Raw genomic sequence first — 18,218 nt, forward strand, 5'->3', positions numbered from 1 at the left:
TGATCATTGTTTTGGTGCTCCTCATTAGCTCTACTCTTGGGTACATGGGCATCTACATGGCGGACCTTCACAGGCAGCTTCCCTACCCTGGTAGCAATGTCTTTCCACTCTTCAGCAGCCCAAATTGGCTTTCCTCTACGTTGCCAGTTAGCCTTTTTCCACCTCTCCAGCCATCCCCACAGAGCATTGGCTACCATCCATGAATCAGTATAAAGGTAGAGCTTTGGCCACTTCTCTCTCTCAGCAATGTCCAGGGCCAGTTGAACAGCTTTGAGTTCAGCAAGTTGGCTTGATCCACCTTCTCCTTCAGTGGCCTCTGCCACCTGCCGTGTGGGGCTCCATACAGCTGCTTTCCACTTCCGGTTCATTCCCACAATGCGGCACGACCCATCAGTAAAGAGAGCGTATTGTGTATCTTCTGCTGGCAGTTGGTTGTATGGTGGAGCTTCTTCAGCTCGTGTCTCTTCTTGTTCCCCTTCATCAGAGAGACCAAAGTTTTCACCTTCGGGCCAATTTGTAATGACCTCCAAAATCCCAGGGCGATTCAGTTTACCTATATGGGCGCGCTGAGTGATGAGAGCAATCCACTTGCTCCATGTAGCACTGGTGGCATGGTGAGTGGAAGGAACCTTGCCTTTGAACATCCACCCCAGCACGGGTAGTCGGGGTGCCAGGAGGAGTTGTGCTTCAGTGCCTATTACCTCCGAAGCAGCCTGGACTCCTTCATAGGCAGCCAGGATTTCTTTCTCTGTTGGAGTATAGTTGGCTTCAGACCCTCTGTAGCTTCGACTCCAAAATCCCAGTGGTCGACCCCGAGTCTCCTCAGGCACCTTCTGCCAAAGGCTCCAGGACAAGCCATGGTTCCCGGCTGCAGAGTAGAGCACATTCTTCACCTCTGGTCCTGTCCTGACTGGGCCAAGGGCTACTGCATGAGCAATCTCCTGCTTGATCTGTGCAAAGGCTTGTTGCTGCTCTGGGCCCCAGTGGAAAGTGTTCTTCTTACGGGTGACCAGGTAGAGAGGGCTCACGATCTGACTGTATTCGGGAATATGCATCCTCCAAAAACCTATGGCGCCTAGGAAAGCTTGTGTCTCTTTCTTATTGGTGGGTGGAGACATTGCTGTGATCTTGTTGATGACATCGGTGGGAATCTGACGCCGTCCGTCTTGCCACTTCACTCCCAGAAACTGGATCTCTTGAGCAGGTCCCTTGACTTTGTTCTTCTTGATGGCGAAGCCAGCTTTTAGGAGAATCTGGATAATTTTCTCCCCTTTCTCGAACACCTCTGCTGCTGTCTTCCCCCACACAATGATGTCATCAATATATTGCAGATGTTCTGGAGCCTCACCCTTTTCCAGTGCAGCCTGGATCAGTCCATGGCAGATGGTGGGGCTGTGCTTCCACCCCTGGGGCAATCGGTTCCAGGTGTACTGCACGCCTCTCCACGTGAAAGCAAACTGAGGCCTGCATTCTGCTGCCAGAGGAATGGAGAAAAATGCATTGGCAATGTCTATAGTGGCGTACCACCTTGCTGCCTTGGACTCCAGCTTGTACTGGAGTTCCAGCATGTCCGGCACAGCAGCGCTCAGGGGTGGGGTCACTTCATTCAATGCACGATAGTCCACAGTCAATCTCCATTCTCCTTCAGATTTTCGCACAGGCCAGATGGGGCTGTTGAAGGGTGAGTGGGTCTTGCTGACCACCCCTTGGCTCTCCAGCTCTCGGATCATCTTATGGATGGGGATCACAGCATCTCGATTCGTTCGGTACTGTCGGCGGTGCACTGTTGAGGTGGCAATTGGCACTCGTTGCTCTTCCACCTTCAGGAGACCTACTGCAGATGGGCTGTCTGACAGTCCAGGCAAGCTGTTCAACTGCTTGACACCCTCTGTCTCTACAGCAGCTATTCCAAATGCCCATCTGAGTCCCTTTGGGTCTTTGAAATACCCACTTCGAAGGTAGTCTATGCCCAAAATACATGGGGCCTCTGGGCCAGTCACAATAGAGTGTTTCTTCCACTCATTTCCAGTCAGGCTCACCTCAGCTTCTACCAGAGTAAAATCCTGTGATCCCCCTGTCACACCAGCAATAGAAACAGACTCTGTCCCCACATGTCTTGATGGGATTAATGTGCATTGTGCACCAGTGTCAACCAAAGCTTTGTATTCTTGTGGTTCATATGTGCCAGGCCAACGAATCCACACAGTCCAAAAAACACGGTTTTCCCCAGCCTCTACCTGGCTAGAGGCAGGGCCCCTCTAAGCCTGGTTATCCTTCTTTCCCTGGGCATATGTCTTGGAGGTTCCTTCAAGGGGATCAAAAATATTGTCATTATCATCATATGTGACAGTTCGGTTACTGGCCACTGGAGCTGCTTCCCTTTTGGAACTTCCTCTCTGAATCTTCAGTTGTCTCACCGGTTGTGCCAGAGCAGAGGTAGGTTGTCTATGCCATCTCCTCATGTCTTCTCCACAATCACGCAAATAGAACCACAGCTCAGCTCGTGGGATGTACCTTCTCTTGCCGTCTGGGGAACGTCTGCGTTGGGTACCAGAACCTCTGATCTGCACCGCCGAGATTTGGAGAAAGCTCTCTTTAATCTCCTCCCTCAGTTTCTTGTGACCCTCCTCTATCTTGTCCTCTAATTTTTGAAGACGTGTTTCCACCGCTGCGATTCTGGCATGTGTTGGGCCATGTACAGCATCTGCATATGCTCGGAGCTTCCTTGCCATGTCAAGCACAGTCTCACCCCCCTCATCCCTCTTCATGATGGCTAAGGCAGAGGCATATTCTTGTGGCCCGAGTCGTACGAGTTTTCGCCACATCACAGACGTGCATGGTACTAAGTCTGGGTTCCTAGTTGTTACATCATCTGAGAAGATAATCTCAACCACGGCCATTTCTCTCAGGCGTTGGATCCCTTGCTCTATTGTCTTCCACTGAGTCTGCTGCATATAGAGATCGTCTGCACACAGGTATCTTTCTGCCACACTTCTTAGGACCCGTTCCCAGAGGCTGTGAGAGTTAGCCCCCCTCATCATTCCTTGGTCTATGACAGTATCCTGTGACAGGGATCCCAAATGCCTGGCTTCAGTGCCATCCAAAATTGTAGCCTCGCCTGCAGCATCCCAGAGACGGACCAGCCAACTAATTATGGATTCATCAGACCTTCGAGTGTAGTCCTTCCTTAGGCCACGAAGGTCCTTCAGGGAATAAGACTCAATATTTGCGTCTGATCTTGCACCTGCTGCTTTGACTCCTGATTTTACGTCAGGAGGCATTGAGGTTCCTTCTCCTGTATCACCACCATCATCATCATCATCATCCACTGGTCGATCAGTTTTTTCCGTGCGTTTCCCACTTCTAGTACTGGTAGCAACAGCCATGGGTTTAGATGCTGGCTTAGGCTCACTGTCTGGTCTAGCTGCTGGCTCTGAGCCTGGGCTGTTGGCTACAGCTTGAGTGACTGGGATAGCTGATTTATCTCCCTGCCCCCCTGCCTCTGTCTGCTGCCCGACAGTATCTAACAAAGTGCGATAAGCATAGGCCAGGGCCCAGCTTATTGCAATTAGCCTTTTCTCCTTAGAATCGTCATGGCACTTCTCCTTTAGGTATTTCCCCACCTCTGCTGCGTTCTGAATTTGTTCCCGTGGGAAATCCCAGTCTACAGGATCAGAAAATTCCTTCAGGGTTTGGCCTATATTTTCCCATTCTCCACCCCACTCAGGATTTTTCATGCCTGCATCTGCTTCTGGATCAGGGGTCTCACCAGCTCCTCTGGATATCTCAGCCCTCATTCTAGAGAAGCTGCAGACCATATAGAGGAAACTTACCAAATTAAATACCAGAAAGATGGTCTCTTTAACATTCAGGGGAAACTGAACATTCTCAAAAAGTGACATAACCGATCCAAAGGAGAAGAGGGAAAGGGAAGGCTGGAAAGTCTCATTCTTAGCTCCTCCTCTAACAGACTGAGTGTAGTTACTAATAAATTCCCAAAACATACCACTGGAATTGGGATGCAGGGTAGGATGAAGAAACCATATACCATACATGCTGTAAACAGAGGTCAGTATCTTTTTGAACGCTTTATAAATCATTATCACCAAGGCCAGCACAACAGCTATTCCAATCCGTACCCCTCTACCGTAAAAATTACTTGTTAAGGACAATAATCCTAATGACCAGAAAGGTATTGAAACCTCAAAAAGGTCTAGAGCCCAGAGCCATACAGAGGCGTTCTCAACCAGAGACATCAGGGGTTCAAGCAGCATAGCTACTAACTGCTTTAACAACCACAGACACACAATTAATAGGGCTTTTTTCCACATTTTCGAGCCCCACGTTGGGCGCCAATTCATGTATTTGTCCAAGTTTAGAGCAAATTTGGGGAAGAATTCCCCCAAAGGAGCTCCGGTGGGAAAAGCAGATCCAATCGGCCCCTCCCCCCCAACTGGTCCGGGAGGAAAGAAAAATACCTCCTTGGAGAAAGATGGAAAAAAACCCCCTGTTTATTAAACAATAAAACCAAAACAGTATCAAAACAATGAGACCCCTTGCCACTCTAAAAGAGATGACAAACTGAGAAAAACCCCGGGTTCAAGCAGCAGCTCACTCAGTCTCTGATCAGTCTCTCAGTGCTGGAATTGTCGCAGGCCAGGGCCGGCCCGGTGGGCCACAGCTGCAGCTGCCGGTGCTCTCCTGGGTGTTCAGTCCAGAGCAGTTCCAAGAGGTCCAAAGAAAAGGGAAAAAACAGTCCAGGGAACTTCTTTGCCTCAGCTAGCTAACACTAACTAAAAAGCAAAAGAAGAGCTCTCTGTCCCGCTGTCTGTCCGCAGACAACACAGTCAGGAGCAGGAATGTGGAGGAGTGCAGTGTCTGAAAAACAAAACTGCGCGCTTCTTCTCTCTCCCTCTTCACTCTCTGTAACACTCTTAAAGGTACAAAACTTATTATTATTCAACATAAACAGAATGAGACGATTGGGGATAAAAGCATCATATAGTCAACCCAGGACAATCAGCGTTGGAAGAAGGGTCAGGTCTCTAAGGAAGTATTCAAGAAGGCTGCTAGAGCATGCAGAAAAAAATTAGGGAGGCCAAAGCTCAGTTTGAACTTAGAATGGCAACTTCTGTAAAGGATAATAAAAAATGTTTTTACAAATACATTAATGGTAGAAGGAAAGGTAAGACCAGCCTCTGTTCTTTATTGGACAAAGGAGGGAACTTAGTACCTGAAGATAAGGAAAAGGCAGAAGTGCTTAATGCCTATTTTGCCTCAGTTTTTAGTGGGAAGATGACTTGCCCTCAAGACACCTGCCCGCCTGGGCTGGTTGATGGTGACAGAGAGCAGAATGGTCCCTCCATTACCCAAGAGGAGGCAGTCATAGAACTACTGAAATGCTTGGATTTTCATAAATCTATGGGACCAGATGGGATCCACCCCAGGGTAATGAGAGAGCTGGCAAATGAGCTTGCAAAGCCACTCTCCATCATTTACCAACAGTCCTGGCTCACTGGTGAGGTTCCGGATGACTGGAAGCTGGCCAGTGTGATACCCATTCACAAAAAAGGTGCAAAGGAAGATCCTGGTAATTATAGACCAGTCAGCCTGACCTCAGTACCTGGCAAAACAGAGTTTATATTAAGCGCCATCACGCAAAATTTACAAGATGGCCAGGGTATCAGACCCAGCCAGCATGGGTTTAGGAGAGGTAGGTCATGTTTGACCAACCTGGTCACCTTTTATTACCAGGTAACCCACCTAGTGGATGCAGGGAAGGCTGTAGATGTTGTTTACTTGGATTTCAGCAAGGCCTTTGACACTGTCTCCCACAACATACTCCTAGACAAGCTGGCAGCCCATGGCTTGGACAGGAGCACTCTTTGCTGGGTTCAGAACTGGCTGCATGGCCGAGCTCAGAGAGTGATGGTGAATGGTGCTGCATCCAGCTGGCAACCAGTCACCAGTGGTGTCCCTCAGGGATCTGTGCTGGGGCCAGTTCTGTTTAATATTTTTATTGATGTCATGGATGAGGGTGTAGAGTCCTTTATTAGCAAATTTGCAGGACACTAAGCTGGGAGCGTGTGTTGATCTGTTAGAGGGACAGAGGGCTTTGCAGAGGGATTTGGAACGGTTGGATGGATGGGCAGAATCTAATGGGATGAAGTTCAATAAGTCCAAGTGCCGAGTCCTGCACTTTGGCCACATTAACCCCTGCAACGATATAAGCTAGGAATGGCTTATAAGCTAGGTGTGGCTGGACAGTGCTCAGGAGGAAAGGGACCTGGGGGTGCTGGTTGACAGTCAGCTGAACATGAGCCAGCAGTGTGCCCAGGTGGCCAAGAAGGCCAATGGCATCCTGGCCAGTATCAGGAATGGTGTGGCCAGCAGGAGCAGGGAGGTCATTCTTCCCCTGTACTCAGCACTGGTGAGGCCTCACCTGGAGTATTGCATCCAGTTCTGGGCCCCTCAGTTTAGGAGGGACGTTGAGATGCTTGAGCGTGTCCAAAGGAGAGCAACGAGGCTGGTGAGGGGCTTGGAGCACAAGCCGTATGAAGAACGACTGAGGGAGCTGGGGTTGTTCAGCTTGGAGAAAAGGAGATTCAGAGGTGACCTTATCACCCTCTTCAACTTCCTGAAGGGTGGCTGTGATGAGCTGGGGGTCGGTCTCTTTCTCGGGGCAACAACAGACAGAACAAGAGGACACAGTCTCAAGATGCGCCAAGGGAGATGCAAGCTAGAATTAAGGAGGAAGTATTTTACAGAAAGAGTGGTCAAATACTGGAATCATCTACCCAGGGAGGTGGTGGAGTCACCATCCCTCGAAGAGTTTAAAAAAAGACTGGATGTGGCACTTGGTGCCATGATCTAGTTGAGATGTTAGAACATGGGTTGGACTCGATGATCTTAAAGGTCTCTTCCAACCTAGAATTTCTGTGATTCTGTGATTCTGGCAGATTTCATCTGAGAACAATCTGTGCATATAAGGAAATTTAGAGGAGGAATACCAATTTTGGCCGTGGTCCCCTAGAGGAGAAGGACAGTCCTCTCCCTTAGGAAGGAAAGCCAAGAGCCCCAGTGCTTCAGGGGCTGATGAGAAGCAACCCTCGACATGCCAAGGTCAACCAGACCTGTCAGGTGATTGCCAGGAGGCCCAGTCAGCCAGACCTGTTCCATGTTCCCTTGGTTTCATGGGACCCCACAGTGTCACAATGGTCTCCTTGGTTCCATGAGGCCCTGCAGTGTCACAGTGTTCCCCTTACTCCTGCAGTGTCACAATGGTCCCGTGCTTCCATGGGGCCTTGCAATGTCACAATGGCTTCGTGGTTCCACAAAGCTCTGATGTGTCACCATGGCTCCTCGGCTCCATGTGCCCTCGCTGTGTCACAGTGGCTCCTCTGTGACACTACGGGCTCCACAAGGTCACCATGGACCATTGGTGCCATGGGGCTCCTGAGTTTCACAATGGTCTCCTTGTTTCCATGAGGCCCCACAGCGTCCCACTGGCCCCTTGGTTCCACGGGCCCCAACAGTGCCACAATGATCCCCTTGGTTCCACAACTTCCCACAGTGTCCCACTGGCCCCTTGGTTCCATGAGGATCTGGAGTGTCACACAGGTTTATGACATTTGTCCTTGCTGCCCCTCACATCTCACTGCCCCACAAACAGCCCCAAGCCACCCGTGAGGGACAGGCCCTGCTGTTCCAGGCGGGGCTCAGGGCTTGGCCTTTCTGCTTCCCCCAGCCAGCCCAGGCCTTGCTCAGCATTGCACTTCCCTGCTCAGAGCCTTTGGCTCCTGCAATCCTGGCCTCAAGGATCTGCTCTCAGCAGTCCCTGGGGAGCCTTTGGCAGTCCCTGCCCTCAGTGGGGCCCAGTGATGCTCCAAGGGACTTGGAGTTTTGCTCCTGACTCCTTCAGCAGCTTCTTCAGCTTTCTCTCAGTGCCTGAGCATCCTGGACTCAGCCCCAAATCCAGCGTGGGGATCATCAAAATACAGAAAGCCCTCAGGAGCTCTTTTCAGCCCCTTGTGCAATTCTCACCCTTTGGCTCAGCCTTTGTGTCCCCTCGAGGTGCTTGCAGAGCTGTTGGGGACAGGGCAGGAGCGGGACAGCCCTAGCTGACAACCAGCTCTGCTAAGGACAAATCAGAAACTTTGATAACAATGGGATTTTAAGTCACTGAGACTAAATTTAAATGGGCTAATTCAACAGAATTGCTAATACTTCTGAATTAGACATTACACCCTCACTACTATCAAGAAGCAATATTCTCTCTGCAACATAAGCTTTTCATTCCTTGAAAGTTCTGAAATGGAAAATTAGGAAATAGCCAGTGATACCTTTGTTATTGCTGCTGCAGACATGGAAATGGATTTTCTTTCAGCCTACCCAGCTGGCCCTCTACACTCTACTACTGCTGGCCAAGCTCACAGCTTGCTCTACAATTCTTAAGCACCAGGAACATGAAATGTTCCTTTCTCACTCACCTCAGGATCAGTGCCTCTGAATACACGGATCATGTGATCTGGAGTGGGCAAGGGAAATGAACAAGTGCTGTGAGAAAACTGCCTGGGCTGCTGAATCCCACAGAAGAGAAGAAGTCAACCCAAACAGAGAGTATTTTTCTTTATCAACATCCCTCCAGGTGACATAGTGCTTTCACACAGCCAGCAAGAGATCAGGACAATAATCTTGGTTGTGCCTGCACTTTGGCCTGTCTAGTCAGTAAATGAACCCAAACATGATCAAGAAAATGCAAATTGTTCAACACTCAATGCTTCTGTTCTGTCCAACAGATAAAGCAGCTTTTGTTCTCTTGTCTTTCAGGTACTTTTTTTAAAAAAAAGAAGTTGCATGCACTTATTCCCTTTAAGTTGCTGAAAACAGTCACCCAGAAAAGCTTGCCCCAAATCCCCCTGAGCTGTGGCAGTTCTATTGTCAAACAGCACAGCAGCAGCTCCAGGCTCAGGAGCAGACACTCACTGCTTTGGCGTTTGCACTTCACTGCAAAGGGAATCACTATTTTAGCGCTCAGTCAAGAGTCAAAATGGACAGTCAAATCCTTTCATTTCAAAATTTAGAATAAAAGAAGCTTTCCTTGAGTTCTGGGGAGAACTATAAAGTCTTTAGAAGGCCTTCTGAGAAGGCCTCCCAGTCTGCATTTTGGAAGTTGTCCTGCTTCTCCCAGCAAATTGAGGAAATGACAGACTCTGCTGCCACAGACTCTCCTGTGGAGGGAACGGAAGCCCTGCAGCTTCCCCTGCAAATGCTGCCCCTGTGGCTACAGACACCCCCATTTAGCTCAACCTCTTGACAGGAGCTTTACCAAACCAGTGGCATCCTAATGCTCTTTCTCTTTCAAAGTCACCAAGAAAGAGCAGGAAGACATAAAAAAGCCAGGTTAGGTTACACTTTAACCGATGCAGAAGGGAAACCTCTACTTACGGGTGAAGTGTGTCACGTAATACATGAAGAAAGAAATGCCATACACAGCAAAAGCTGCTGTGGCCAGACGGTGAAACATTGTCATTTTTGAAAGTTAGGTAAATAATAGAAAAAACAAGGCTCTTGTCAGTGGGCAGCTGCCCACTGACAAATTCCCCAACCAGGAGGGTTTTCCTGATGTGAGCAAGTGCTAGGACTGCTCTGACACTCAGGCCTTCCGTGCACCAAGGCAACCTTCTGATGTCACTACGACAATGTGGCAACCATGCCCTGACATCACAAAGTAAACACTCCATGTTGGTCTGTGAGTTTATGCAAAGCAATAACCAACCTTCCCTACAGCAAACACAAAAGAGCCTGGGAAGTTCTTCTCTGTCACAAAGCAGCACAAATTCCCTTCATGGGCCAAACCCTGTTGTTCAGGGATGCAAGGGGAACTCCAAGAGTGCCCCAAGCACCTACAGTCTGTACCACAGCTGAGCACTCAGATGGGACACAAGCAAAGGAAACCAGACCAAGAAAATGGCCCAAAGCATTGTACAGAACCAGGAGAGAAAGCACTATTGGCATAGCAGCTGAAGTAATTCCTAACAAATCACCCCATATATCTGCATGTTCATAGGATGTTCCCAGGGCTGCTCTGTATGTACATCTCTTCCTCTGCTCTGCCTTTCTTCCCCTTTGGCAGCAGTCGAACTGGCAGCATCTGCCCGCCAGCAGCAGCTGCTCCAAGCTGGGAACGCCACTGGCGGTGCTGATTTCCAGAGGCTTCTGTGTGCCAGGGGAAGCCAAGGCAGGAGCGGGTTGAACGGTGCTGGCACTGCTGCTGCTCTGTGCCAGAGACCCCCGGCTGGGCAGGGCACGGTGCCCACTGCGCTGCGGGCTCCTTCTGCTGCCACAGCTGGGCACACCTGGCAACAAGGCATGACACCTTGTGGGCAAGCCAAGGGGTTTCTGGGGCTGCACTGCTCTGCACACACCCAGCACACCTGCAGCACAGAACCTTGGTCCCCCAAAAGGTAAACAAGATGGAAACAGCTGGAAAATATTTCATTTCAACCATTCTTTATGCTTCAATAGAAATGACCAAAATGAAAGTTACCAAGCAGGGCCAATCCACACTGCCAGCTCAGTGTGAGAAAAGAGGCATTACTTTATTTCAGTGCTGGGTGTGTGAGGAATCACTTCCCTAAACCATGCACACCCACGTGTTAGTATCCATGGAACTAAGACATTACTTTCATTACTTTTATTCATTACTTTACTCAAACTCACAGGCTAAACATTCTCACAAACTATTTGACATGTTTAAATCACTTCCCCAAAATTACTGACATTTAGAGTAGGGGTCTCTTGAGGGTCTCTGGTGGTCATGAGGTGAACATCCCATTCCTCAAATTCTCCTCCCCTGGTTAAGAGCCTTCTTCTCCTTGAATGCATTGCAGCTACCTCCTCAGCAGGCCCACTGTCTTTATTCTCAAGGCTAAGACATCCACTTGCACACATCAACCACTGGTGTGAGGGAAGGTACGACTTAGCACTGCCTGTTAATGCTTAACAAATTCACAATTTGTTGCAGGTGAACACTTCCCAATTATCTCTCGTTCCTTCTCTGGGAACCAAACACGAGCATTTTGTGATCACTGAGCCCAAGGCCGCCTCCAACCCTCCTGTCACCCAGCAGCCCTTCTCTCCTCACAAACAGCAGGCCCAGCAGTGCCTTCCCTCACTGGCTCAGTCACAGCTGTGTCAGGAGTTCTCTGTCACACAATGCAGGACCATCCTGGACTGTTTGCTCTCCGCTGCACTCTGTTGCCAGCAGACATCCCCACCCTTTTCCATGCCCCATGCAGAACCCTGCACCTGCTGTCCATGGGCACCTGGAAGGGCAGGCACTCACGGCAGAGATGCACCAGCTGCACTGGGCAGGAACCAAAACCCTCTGGGGGCGCAGCTGCTGGCCTGGGTCTGGCACAGCTCTGCACGCCCCACTCCTCACGGGCTTTGGGCTGGAAATGCAATTGCACTTTCTGCCTCATGGAGAAACACCAGGGCTGCACAAACAACGGCCAGCAGGCCACATCCCAAAGGCACTCCAGCATGGAGTTGAGATGGAAGAAGACCCTTCTCCGATTCCTAACCATACCAAAACCACCATCATTGGGACTTTTAATCTTCTGAATGTAGAGTTGATACACAGGGTGACAAAGGAATCTTCCAATGGAGTTGAAGTTTGGTAGAGTTTTTTTCCTGAGTCCTACTCAGACTGGTGATTTGAAAATTTATTTGAAAATATTTTTTAAAAGGCTGTGCAGTCATATGGTTTTGTTCTAATACCAAAATGACTAGATGAAATGTACTGGCATTTTAATTACATCCAAACTGATTAGTCTGTAAAAGCTTTCCTGCAGAATAGCCACTAAACAAGAAATTGGACTGCTGACTTTGCAAATTTCTACTAAACTTATCAGACAATGAGGCATTTTTAGTCAGATCATAGAGCAAATTAATTCCTATGGATAACTTGATTTGGATAAACCTGTTGATTTCAAATTAAAACTGCTAGCACGTACTAAGTGGAAATCTGAATACTCACTTCTATGAGCTCTGAATTATAAGATAGTAATTGTTTGCCATATTAACCAAAATTAACACTCTGGCTATTTTTTTTTTACTTACAGCCAGCTCTTCAACACTCTTTGTAACACCAGAACGAGAGTTTGTAGCAATGTGAACCATGGGTTGGTGGAGCATTGCTGAAGGCTCCTATGCCAGCACTAAGTGTTCACATGTACCATGGCATCACTTCTTGCCTTTAATTCCAAGCTACAGCTCAGTTCCTGCAGTATAGATTCACACTTGTAGTCTGTATTTGCAGCTCATTCTTACTTCCCTGTCCAGAAAAAAATCATGCTTGGATCTCAAATCAAAATAAAACGAGGAGAGAGTCAGGTTCTGGATAGGTATAGCAAGAACTAAGAGATTTTTTTGCAGACATGTTGAAAAGTTGTTTGTAGATGCTGCAAAAATGGCAAATTAAAGACTTGCACTCTAACTTGCAAGCTGAGGTTTGCCTATTCTTTCTGGACTCATTTCTTGAGGCCAGACACTGAACCTAATCAGTAAGAAAACCAAAACCACAGGAGTAGTTTGGAGAATATTGCTGTCATGATGCTTTTTGCCTAAAAGTTCTGGCCATCATCCAATTGGAGTAATCAGAGGAGATCAAAGCCATCATACTGTGCCTGTGCACACAGTTCCTTCCCAGGAGTAATCCATGCAGCAACGCTGACAAACCCACACCAGCAGCTGTTGCCACAGAGTCATGAAGCAGAGAATATGTATTTCTGCTACACTTGGACAGCTGAAGATGCCTCTGCTGAGCTAATTTTAGTGACTGCTCACCACAGATGAGACCTTGTGGTCAGTCCCCAACAAGTCAGGGCAGTTAATATTCTGAATGAATGAAGTGAGTCTAGCAATACATAGACCATGGAGCCTGAGGAAAGCCAGCAGCTGGGGGAGATTTAATTTGTTTCTGTGTCTTTCTTTTTACTAATTTATTGTAGTCAATTATTTAAAGCATGGAAACATTTGGCATACCATTGGCTGGAAGGTTGGTCAATCTTCCATTCATGACTCCTCCGAAAGCATCACCCCAGTGTTTTTATCAGTAGCTCTTCCATCATCATGGCTCACACAGCATTTCCTGCAGCTCTTCCTGGAGCCAGGGAAAGGCACCAGGAGAAGGGGGAGAAAGCTGTGTGCAGAGGCTGTGTCAGCTACAGAGACATTTGTTTCCTCTGATTTGACTGAATGGCTGCAGGAACCTTGCTGGCCCTGCTGGCGGGGTGGCCTTTTGCAGGGCTGGGCAGAGTTTGGGGCCCGGGATCCCTCCTCTCGGTGGGACACCAGGGTGAGCAGCCCCTGTCCCAGGCAGGAGCAGAGGTTCTGTGGCTCTGCCCTGGGCACAGGGACCTGCCACTGCCATGAGCTCCGGCCGCGGCTCCTCTGGGGCAGCTCCTGCTCTGCAGTGATGATGGGCGCAGCTGGGGGTGGCTGCAATGGAGGGGGGCTTCCAGTGGGCTCTGTTGGTCTGCCACACTGGAGCCAGCAGAGCTTCTGGAAGGAGTCTCCTCTTGTGAGCTGCTGGAGCTGGAGCTGGCACTGGCCACAGAGCCGCTGTGCTCATCCCTGACAGGAGCAGAGCACAGCAGCCTCTGGGCCTCCTTGCTGCACGATGGCAATGAGGAGGCCATGAACCAGAGGTTCAGTAGGTGTGACTCAGCTTCCTGATAAACTGTGCTAAGAAAACCCTGCATCCCTCCTGCCAGATCTAAGACACTCCAAGAAATCTGTTGGCACATTGGGAACTCAGAATTGTTTGCATTTTGAACAATTGTCTTATGAGTGCTTTTGATTGTTTTTGTCATTTTGTGTTGATTCAGCTGATCCTTCAGAGAAGCTTTGCTAATAATATAAAACACAGGGAATTGTGGAGACCCTGGGGGGCATTCCCTGGTCTAGGGAGACACAAGAAGTTTCCCTCAAAAGCTGTTAGACCCCATTGGCTCCTTTCCCTGTTCCTGTGTCTGTTCCTGTGTTCCTGAGCCACACGTTCCCTATTCCCTGATTGCCCCCTTATCTTTGTACTGCCCCAAGATCAGGGTCAGTCCCTGGACCCCTGTGGAGACAAAGTGAGACCTTCTGTGTGTGGGTGCTGGGACCTGAACATCTCCCTGCACGGCTGAATAAAACATCTGTGGAGATTATGGAAAGGTCCTTTTTGCTTCTATACCCTGGACTATGCTAGCAGCAATTCAGACTGCTACAGAGGAGAAGCTGCAGTACTGGCACCAAGATTTTGGCAACTTGACCCCAGGCACAGAGGGCGTGCAGGATGCTGCTCTATGAATTCCTTAACCAGCCATCTCTGGTGCTGGCATATTCCCTCCAGTTTCTGGTGCAGCCAGGGCCACCTTTGGTCCAGTAGATGACATTGTTATTTGAAAAATTCGGCCCACTCCTTGGGCAGGAGGCCATGCACAGGCTCTGGTCCTGCAGCCCCCTGCTCAGCTGGGGACAGTGTTCCCTGTGGGGAAGATGGAGCAGCCATAACAGGGTCTGGGGTCTGCTTTCAGCAAGGTGGCCAGGCTCTCTCCCTGCTGGACTGTAGCAATTGTTTGGGGGAGCTGATGGCACATTGTATGTAGTCCTGTTCATCCTACTCAGAAAACCTGACAGCTTCTATCATTCTTCTGCAGAGTGGGCACGCTGGATTTCTCTCTGCCCACTGCAGGATGCAGCCCAGGCAGAACTGGTGGTGACGGGGCAGAGAAAAATTCACATCCTTCTTAGTGCCCTGGCAGATGGGGCAGCTCCATTCTGTCCCCATGGCCATGTCTGTCTGTCCCAGCAGCAGGGAAGAGCTGAGGACCATGAGCTGCTCTCATCAGCAATCTTGCTTGACCAGAGTTCAAGCTCGAGGCAGAGTGGTCCAGGCTCTGTCAGTGCCCAAATAGAAGCAGAAAGGGATGTTGTATCACAATCCATTCCTTGGTGAAGGGGGCCCATAGCAGCCTCAAGAGGCACCTCAGACACTCAGCAGTCAAGGCAGTAACATATGGACAGGACACAGATGGCAGTTCATGGCTGGGAGAGCATTCGTAGACAGATCAAAGGACAAATTTCCCAGGAACTCTCCACAGCTCTGGGATCTGCCCATCAGCTCTGTCAGAAGCTTCAGCAGAACAATCAAAGTCCTAAAATGCAGCTCCCAGACACTTTTCCTACCATCCTGCCTGAGTAGCCTGGTTGCTTGCTGCAAAACACTCTTTTTCTCCTCTTCCCCAATGCCCTGTGGACACTTGCAGCCAAAATAAAAAGCTCCTGGCCCTCTGTGTGATGTGATAATACAGTTTTTATATTTCCATGCTGGGATGAAAGAAAGCTGTTCTGTGGGTCAGGAGAGGCCAGGACCCACTTGTCCTTCCTGCAGGCTGAGGTGGTCCCAGCAGACATCCTGCTGCTTTTTTGGGAAATGTGTGAGGGGGAGTGGAGGGGGTGACAGAGAGGCCGAGATCATAGAGTGGAAACTCAGCTCCAGAGAGCCAGTGCAGACTCTCCCTGCTGAATGCCTGCTGGGGCTGACAAAGAAGGAAAATGCCCCAATAACTGCCCGGTGGCACTGTGTCTCAGGGACAGGTACAGGGAGGTGACAACAAACAGCAGCATGGCCCGGTCTCACAGCTCCTAGGAAGCAGTGACAGAGGAGCCTCATGTGCCAGGGATTTCAGAAAGGCTGTCTTCTCAAATGGCCACTCTGAAACCCCTCTCTTTGCCTCTTGGGTTTGTGAATGCTTTTGACAGCCACAGCATCCTGGGGCAACGCGTTCCATGATTTCATTAAGCGCTCCTTGAAAAGCACCTCCCATTTTTCAACTGAGCTGCCAGCCTGGTCATTTCAGAGGGTGCTGCCTTGGTGGAGAGAAAAATCAATCTTCTGCCTTTCAGGGAGCTGAAGGAGAAGGGACTCCTCACCATCAAACACCTGGCTGGGTCCCATTCAGAGGTCCTGCTTTGTCGACTTCGTGAGGTTTGCTTGGCAGTTACCAGCGAGGTGAGAACGTTGTTCTGAATTGTCCCCCATACTTCATACACGGTGTGTAGAGTAGGTATGTGCTTGTTCATCTCCATGTGAGCTCAGGGTCTGCCTTCATTTCTGGTTTTAGACCTGAGATTTCCAATGTCTGTCAGCTGTCTGTAGGATCTGTGGGTACATGCAGCTGTATTTACTGGCAGGTTGGGTATCTGACACTGATCTTTGAGTGTGGAGCCTTTATAATGCAATGTGCAAATGCAGAAACTGAGACACTGATGACATTATTTGCCAGAGTCCCAGTCTCTGCCCAAGCTGTAATTAAACACTGTAAATTATTCTGTAGACCGGAGCCTGTGTTTTCTGTTTCCTGGCTGAGTGCTTCAACTGCTGGTGTTGCTTTATTGAACAGGAGCACCTGACTCTTTTATCTTTATCAGTTGTGCCTTTATGATTTGAAAGCAGCTTTTGCTTTAATTTTCTTAAAGAGCCTAAAATCAAAGCTGTGGACATTTTAGAAGGGTTAAGTAGAACACTTAATGAAATTTTTATTTTAGGCCTGCAGTGAGCAGGTCTGAGGCCAGAAATTAGTGCCAGAGTAAGTGCCTTTCTGTGCTTGTGCTCTCCTGCTCTTCCTCTACTTGTATGTTCCTCTGGACACAGTGGGATGTGTTGTCATTTCCTGGGACTACTGTTGAAGGCAACTGGCTTTCTTTCCAAGGTGATTCCTATGTTTCCCCTCATGGCTTCCCCAGGTGACCAACCTCCATTCCCAGGTGTCCTACTCTGCCATTGTCATTCTGGGAGAGCTCTTTGTGACCTTGAAGAAGGACATGGACTCTGAGGTGGATGAGGGTGCTCTGGTCCTTCTCCAGATGGTGTTCAACTCCCCAGAATTTGTTCAGAAAGCAGCCAGTCAGACCCTGGGGATCCTGGTGGAGAATGTGACTCCTGCACGAGCAATGACTGCTCTCATGGACATGGGAGTCAAGCAGGTTCTTCTTCTTTTAGTGATATTCTTCATCTTCATGTGTGTGGGAGGGAGAAGGGATGAGACACAGAATGGGAATGCTGGGAGGGAAGGGTCCTGTATCCTGCATCTTCTGTGGACTCAGTGACTTGATTCTCCAGCCAACCTCACTTCTTTCCTCTTGTCACCTATTTCTGCCCTCCTGCAGCCCATTACTTCTCAGAATCACAGAAGTGTAGAATATGGGGAGTTGGATGGGCCCATCAGGACCATCGAGTCCAACTCCTGGCCTTGCCCAGAACAGCCCAAGGGTCACACCAAGTGCCTGAGATTGTTGTCCAAATGCTCTTTCAACCCTGTCAGGCTTGGTGCTGTGACCACTGCCCTGGGAAGCCTGTTCCAGTGCCCAGCCACCCTCTGGGTGAAAAACCCTTTTTCCTGATATCCAAACTAAAGCTCCTCTGACTCAGCTTCCTGCTGCTTCCTGGAGTTCTCCCAGTCTGTCATATTTTCCCAGATGTGGTGATCAGTGGGGAAGGGAAGGTGCCTGCAAAGGCCAAGGATAGAGCCTTGTGCTTTTGTGGGAAGAGGGACAATTGCAATTGCAGGTGTGAGCAGTTTGGTATTTCACAGCTCTAACCACAGAGGCCCTGGGAAAACCATGTCTCCTCATGATGCCATTAACTTGAGAAATGAGGAGGGTCCTTGCTGGGGCGTGGAGCACATGGGGGACAATCTGCTGGGTGTGGCACAGCCTGCACAGCAGGTGCAGCTCCTGCCAAAGGAGCCTTGCATGTCTGTCCTGGACTTCGAGCTCTACTTTCTATTCAGACTGATGTTTCATGTTAGCCTTGAGATGATGAATCACTTTACAGGCACCTTCACAGGCTGACTGCCATGCGACAGTTGAAGCAAATGCTGCCTTAAATGTTGGTGCTGGGCCTGATAGTTCCCAAGAGACTCTCTAGAACAGGACAGCCTGGCTAAACTGCCTGCCACCCTTTCCTCAGCTTTGCAATAGGGTGAAACATTCAGATGGATCCATTGCCAAGCCCCACAGAAGAAACAGGCTGCATTGCTGGATATTCTGTAACTTCACAGCCCACAACGTGTTTTCCCTGCATTTGTTGTTTTCCAAAGTGTTGGAGATTTTTTCAGACATGGCTTAGAAGGCAGCTGTGGGGAGTAGGTTCTCACAGCCTG

The sequence above is a fragment of the Zonotrichia albicollis genome, chromosome 26 (genome assembly GCF_047830755.1).
Source record: "Zonotrichia albicollis isolate bZonAlb1 chromosome 26, bZonAlb1.hap1, whole genome shotgun sequence".
NCBI lineage: Eukaryota > Metazoa > Chordata > Aves > Passeriformes > Passerellidae > Zonotrichia > Zonotrichia albicollis.